Source organism: Haliotis cracherodii, unplaced genomic scaffold, assembly GCF_022045235.1.
Source record: "Haliotis cracherodii isolate W230 unplaced genomic scaffold, xgHalCrac1.p SCAF_14, whole genome shotgun sequence".
Lineage (NCBI taxonomy): Eukaryota > Metazoa > Mollusca > Gastropoda > Lepetellida > Haliotidae > Haliotis > Haliotis cracherodii.
In genome coordinates this window covers 8977000-8983973 of record NW_027266269.1, presented here as the reverse complement: position 1 = coordinate 8983973, position 6974 = coordinate 8977000, and the positions used below count along the sequence as shown (strand labels likewise).

At 38.6% G+C, this 6974-nt stretch overlaps 1 pseudogene; it reads left to right on the top strand.

The window, feature by feature from the left end:
• The first annotated feature begins 2140 nt into the window (after nucleotides 1-2140).
• Nucleotides 2141-6917, top strand: LOC139460204 (uncharacterized; annotated as a pseudogene).
• The last annotated feature ends 57 nt before the right edge of the window (nucleotides 6918-6974 follow it).

Sequence of the window (6974 nt, the reverse complement as noted above, 5' to 3'; positions counted from 1 at the left end):
GTGGTAGACGGCGGTGAGTTATTTAGGCGAGGGATGGGGGAAGATGTATTGTAAGGCTCGTGGTAGGGTAGGGGGGTGTATCGTCATATTGCCAACAGTTGTCTCAATATAGTTTGATTTGATTCAAATCCAAGTCACTCTACACATTCGTGAATTTCCCCGTCTTACTTCCCCCAGAATGCAATCATCCAGTAAAACATTAACCAAACCATATGTAGAGCTAGAAATGTACAGTGATGCACTGTGGCAGCAAAAGATATATATCTTATTCAATTTCAAGCTGATGCATTAAACCGTGGTCTGCTGTAACGCACTTGAACTATATCGGTTGGTTGTTAAAGCCAGTGTCACTTTTCTTTCAGATGACGCACGCAAGCCACCACCCAGTAAAATGAAACACAGACTCGGGACATGGAAAATGAAGGTATTTTCTTTCTATAGGGGTAGGGGAAGATCCATTGATGAGGTCAGGGAAAATGCATTGGGGAGGCAAGGGTATGGGGAAGATGAAGTGGTGAGACGAGGGGTTGGGGGTGGGCGGGGGTAGATGTCGTGGTGACACTAGGGGTAGGGGAGACATTGAGTATCAACACACACACACACACACACACACACACACACACACACACACACATATATATATAATAAAATAATAAAGTCCACGTTAGTCCAGCTCTTCAGTGTAACTGACAATGACATATAATGACGTCATACTTATGATGACGTCATAAATTACAACTGTGACGTCATAATGTATTTACACACTCCAGCAAGCCACGGAATTTTTCAACTTTATCAACTCGTGTTGATATATTTGATATATATACAGATACAGACACGCACGCACGCACGCACGCACGCACGCACGCACGCACGCACGCACGCACGCACGCACGCACGCACGCACGCACGCACGCACGCACGCACGCACGCACATGCATACATACATTATTGGGACTTTCAGCTGGCAATTCATAGCCATAGAGAATACTTTGCATAGTACATGTACTTCCAGCTGTTATAATGTTATCGAACATGATATTTCTGTAATTGGGACATTAAGGAAAGAAGTGTACATTGTTTTCACATGGATTTCCAAAAGAGCAGGAAAAATAATATCGATTTTACAATGAGTGAACAATATACATGTTGTTTTCAGGAGGATGCAGTGACTGCAAACGAGTGATAGAGAATACACATTTTACGGAGAACAATCGCTTAAGTCTGGATGTAGATGTAACTGTGGTTAATAACAAGAAACAACAAGAAAAGAGAAAACCCAAAACTAAAGAACTTCGCAGAAAGATTTCAGCTTTACGAAACACAACAGGTGGTGTTCTGTTTATACATATCCAGCGAATTGCCAGGGATGACAGGTCTTTGCACTTTCTGAATGAATACATTGATCCAATATTGGAAGCACTTCTTCATGAAAAAGAGCAATTTGCTAATGTTTATAAAAAAGATTGGTTAAATGAAAATAAAAATGAACCTAAACATAGAAATGCACATGAATTTGTGGCATTGAAGGTTGATTCTACATCCATTGTTTGCACAGCTGATTACAATACCTCAGTAAATACTGATTTCAGCATTAAGCCCACACCTCAAAGTGTGATTCGGGATTTACTCAACTCTGGTGACGCTCACTTTGAGGAAGGACGCATAAATGGTAGAGCAAATGCATCATGTTTTCAAGAAAGTAGATGCTTACAATTTAAGAAGTTGGAAACAAGACAGCTGATTGCTTCGTACCTCTGGAATGACCTCAAATTGAAGAAATATATAACATCCTTAACAAAGCTGCCTGAAGGTGGTTCAGTCGTATTTGGGATCGACGAACGCCTGGAAGAAGTACAAATAACAAGAGGAAATACATATAATCGCATGACAATAGATCGGACTGGCTTCGACTGGCCTTCCCCTGATGAATTTAGGAACTTGAAAACAAGTCTAAAAAAACTAATTAAGGATGAAATTGTGATTTCCCCCAAACCTCCGGGAGTGCAAAGAGAATTACTATGGAATATTCTTTTTTATGGAATACGACCAGGAAAATTCATATTAGAGATCGCAGTTGGATACTTGAGTGGCTGTGTTTTCTATGACGCAGGTCCAGAATCCTATAGCATAACGAAACATGGCAAGATACAGAAACTCAGTTTTGATACCTGGCAACAAAAGTTCCGAAATGGACGGTAAGTACCGTTGTTAAGAAAACATTGCCAATTTATATGCTGGCGCTGTGTGTGTATAATATATTCCTATATGGTATTTGTTATATCAAAGAGTTAGTTTGTGAGTTGGGTTTTACATCTCTTTTAGCAGTATTCCTGCAATATCACTGCGGGGGACATCTGAAATGGGCTTCACACATTGTACCCAAGTGGGAATCGAACCTGGATCTTTGACGTGACAAGGGAACGCTTTAACCATTAGGCTAACTCACCGACCATCAGGCAAAAGAAGAAACACTTACGTCCAAACAGTATCAGTGTTCAAAACTATGTTAAGAAATAAAAGGTACCCATGATCGGTACACATATATTTATCATAAAAGCTTTGTGTATTTATTCCTTTAGATATTTGAACCACATGTATCATTAACTAATGTTCAGCAGCTGCATATTTGACTGTTGCTTCAGACGTGAGTCGGAGGACGCAGAATGCTCAAACCTGGCCCAGCAATGATCCTTTCCTTCCGATCCTGAGACAAAAAGATGATTCCTTCAGAAGGATTCGGGACAATTTCCTCAATACAGGTCCGTTTCCATCTATACTAAAAAAACAAGTTAGGGATCATGTTTATTTTGTGTGATATTTTTATGAAATTGCGTGCTCAGTCTTCATTACAAAAATAATCCCCCAAAATATTCCTGATCCCCAACTTATTTTGTTCAGTTGTGTAATATGTCGTCAAACAACAACAAACAAAACATCATATGAAGCTAGAGAGATGTTTTCCAGCCATAAGTTTGAAATAATCAAAGACATTGGCCATCCAAATATTTGTATACTATCATGTATATGCAACATGATTTTAAAAGATGATTTCTGTCATTACTAATTTTTTTCAGGGCTTACTGTTTGGAATGACGAAACACCTCTTCACCAAGAATCAAAGGGACTTCTGAGACAAAGACTGGAAACAACATTCAAGAATCAAGGAGATAAAACGGGTTTATTGTACATGACTAACTCGCTTTCAGAACTACTGAATACAGAGACAGTCTCTGACGTTAAGATACCTAACGATCTTCTGTTTGAAGCCCTGTATGTTTCTTCAAGTCAAGCAGTGACACTTCTTTGTGTTGTCAAAAGCAAAGATGACAATGGGGGAGAGAAGCAGAAGTACATCCTGCAACTGACGAGGAAGGTTACAATGAGGATTCGACAATTTACAGATGAACATATCAGCTGCATATACGGACTTCTTGACGATGATGATCTTGCCAGTGGTGACACATTTCATAAAGATTTGATGTCCATGGAGAAGAAGGCCCGCGCATACAATAACCACTTCTCATTGAAAATGACCCGAGACAAATGCGAGAACGTGCTCAATGGCTTCATCGTTGCTGTTGGAACAAGACAGCTGGTCCCTGGTGAGAAGGACGATGTAGAACTGTGGCTCCACACAAAAGAACAGTTTTATGAGCGTATCGAAACTATTGAACGAATGCAGGATCGCTCTGAGGAGAAAAGCATTGAGCTGGAACATCTCAGGTGTCAAGTCTCTTCGCAAATAACTCTAGACAAATGTGGGAAAGGCGATGAGAAACTGTGGATCTCCCAAACCATTGAACAAATGCAGGATCGTAGTGAAGAAGAAATCATCCAGCAAAAGAAACCCTGCCAGCAATTGTCAAGGTGACCATGAGAGTGAGTGAGTGAGTGAGTGAGTATGGTTTTACGCCGCTTTTAGCAATATTCCAGCAATATCACGGCGGGTGGCACCAGACATGGGTGAGTGAGTGAGTGAGTTCTGAATTATGTTGTTTTGAACACTATTTCAGTTACATTGTATATCCCAAATACTTTGACAAAAAAGAAAGTTACAGGGGCATTGAACAAGCAGAGGCACTTCTGAACAGCAAATTCCAGGGCATAAGTGTGTTTTATTCCCCATAACAGCTAAATGACAACTTTTACCTATTAAAATGAGCTAATTTAGAAACAAATTTGTGACCATCCTTGTGTAACGTTTGGCAGCTAAGGGTAATGCTCATTACCATGAGATTATATATCTATGTGAGTGGTTAAAAATATGTAAAGTTAACCACTTCTCACAGAGAAATGGTTCTATGAGCGCATCAAAAACTATATGTATATGATGATTTCAACACTTATTTTGTTTTGCAGAACGTTCATGACAGGAGACACTAATGTTGGGGACATTGCAGGCAATATGAAAAAGAGACTTTCACAGGTATGTTAACATTATGTACCTTTTATCCATCGTCGACTTTACTGCCAAGGTCATCTGACCACTGGCTATAAATGTAAGCACCGAGAGACAAGGTGCATGTGATTGTTGTCTAATTTCAACTTTGATTCAGCGGGAAGAAAACAGAGGAAGAAAATATCCTCGCAGTAAAGTGGAAATGGTGAATGCTCTTCGGGAGGAAACCTCATATAAACTGCAACAAGTCCGTGATGTCAACTTTCCAGATTCAAGAATGTAAGAAACCTACAAAGATGCCACTTTTCTTTCATTTTCTATCCACAGTTCATGTGGACCAAATGTTCCTTGCTTTTACTCAAATCGTAGTTTATTGCCGATCCATTTGATACATCAAAGTCATCAATGATCACATCTGAAGTGAGTCACGTCACTCTAGTCCCACAAAATGTTCATTCCTTGAAGCCCATTTCTGGTGTCATTGCTGGAATATTACTAAACGCAATACTCACTCACTATTAATGATGCTGAGCGAAACAACAATTCATCAATGCCGTTGACAAAAATGTTGTCTTTTCATTCTGTGATTAATAAACTTTATTTAATTAAGTATTTTTATAAACCAAAAATAAGATCATTATATGCAGTAGGATTCCATAAACTGGTTGTGAATATATTATACGCTCCAGTCAAAATTAGAGATGACTTTACAGATTTCCCCTTATCTTTCACAGACATTCCCGTTCTGAAGGCACACACCTCACTACAGACAACTCCATTGGACATCGTGAAGGTGAAGACCACACACAGTGCTACTCAAACGGTAGGCGTTCCTCTAATTGTTCTTGATCATTTTACATACACATATTCAAATGTTCTGAAACTCATCAAGTTTCTAGTGTACCTATTGATGACACACACTGCATGAACACATTACAGCTGCATGACATGACATCTGAAGGGGAAATTACGAGATAACTTTATACACCTTTTTAGCTACAAAATCACCATCAACCATCGTTTGCTGCAGATCAGTTGGAATATTGCTGAGTGTGGCGTTAAATATTAGTGACAGACAAGCTTTAGCAGAATATAATTAATCAGTCATACATGAATCAGACACATCAGTGCCTCAAGTGGCATTTGCATTAATAACCTCCTGTTTTATCATAATTAAAGGATGTGACAAGAAAGAATCGAAGAAAACGAACTTCTGATGTCAAGGGCTCCAGGGTAAGCACGTTTATTAAGACAAGTAAATGAGTGATGAGTTGTGTTTAATGCTACTTTAAGCATCATTTTAGTGTCAGCACTAATGCGAGAGCTAAGCACGACGTGATGGAGGTCTCACACGTTAATGTGAAATGTAACAGTAACGCTGTAAACGGAAATTCATTATCGTGGGACAAAAACAATTCCTCAATGCCAACATTCAAATATATTTCCACCACTGAGCCTTCATGCCTGATAGGTCATTGTGTAGATTTTCAGAACCATATAACTGCACCTTCTTGTACTCATTGGTACCTTCCGGCACTCGGTGGTCAAGGGAGTCAAACCCAACACTGTTATATGTGAATATAACATCGCCTTTAATTCAAGCCCATACTCTATGAATATATATATATATATATATATATATATATATATATATATATATATATATATATATATATATATATGTATGTCATGATGTGAAACATGTCAAAACCTTGTTCCCTGTACCTCTTGCATTATAATTAATTATGAAATATAACAACCTGAGGTTATACAGATGTATTTTGTAACTATTCATGGGTACTTTATGCAGATGACAATTTTGCTGATAACCACCTTCCAGTATTGTTTTCAGAGGTCAAGATCTACACAAGGCCCAAGATCAAGCCCTTCCTATAAGATCAAACCACGGATCCTAGATAGTATATGTATACAGGTGTATTAATGTATTTTTCCACTCATATTGATCTTTCAACTTTCCATTGAGTCTGAGAAAACAAACTTGGTATTGGGTATCTTCAGGAAAAGAAATACGGAATATATTTTTATCAAAATGAATGTAACAAAATAAAAATTAGCTATTTCAGCCTTTGTGTCGCAACGTTTGTGCAATGCCGACAAGCAGGACATGTTTTCGTCTCAATCCCTTCACATCACATTGTGTCATCTGATGACACATCAAAGCCGCCTTGCAGAGTGCAGCCAGCGGGAAACGAACTACGAGACAAAACAAGTGTTTTCAATTGTGATTGGTCAGTTGGGACAGTCTGACTCAGAATAATGCGCAGGGCTTTAACAATATAATTATGTCTCAGGGTGTTTCTGTGAGTTTGTGTTAACGCCGGATCTCTGGAATGTATTGAGGGAGACGTGTGGCAATTCCTGTACAAATATAGTCTCTTTTGGTTGTAAAGTATCAGATTGATTTACAGATGATAAATAGAAATTCAATTTACATATGTACTCATAAACCTGATGTGTTTTTTTGCAGAATATCCTCATTTTATATATTGTATAAAACAATTCGTGCAGGACTTTTTGAACTTCACATTCAAAAGTAAGGTCCTGAATCAAG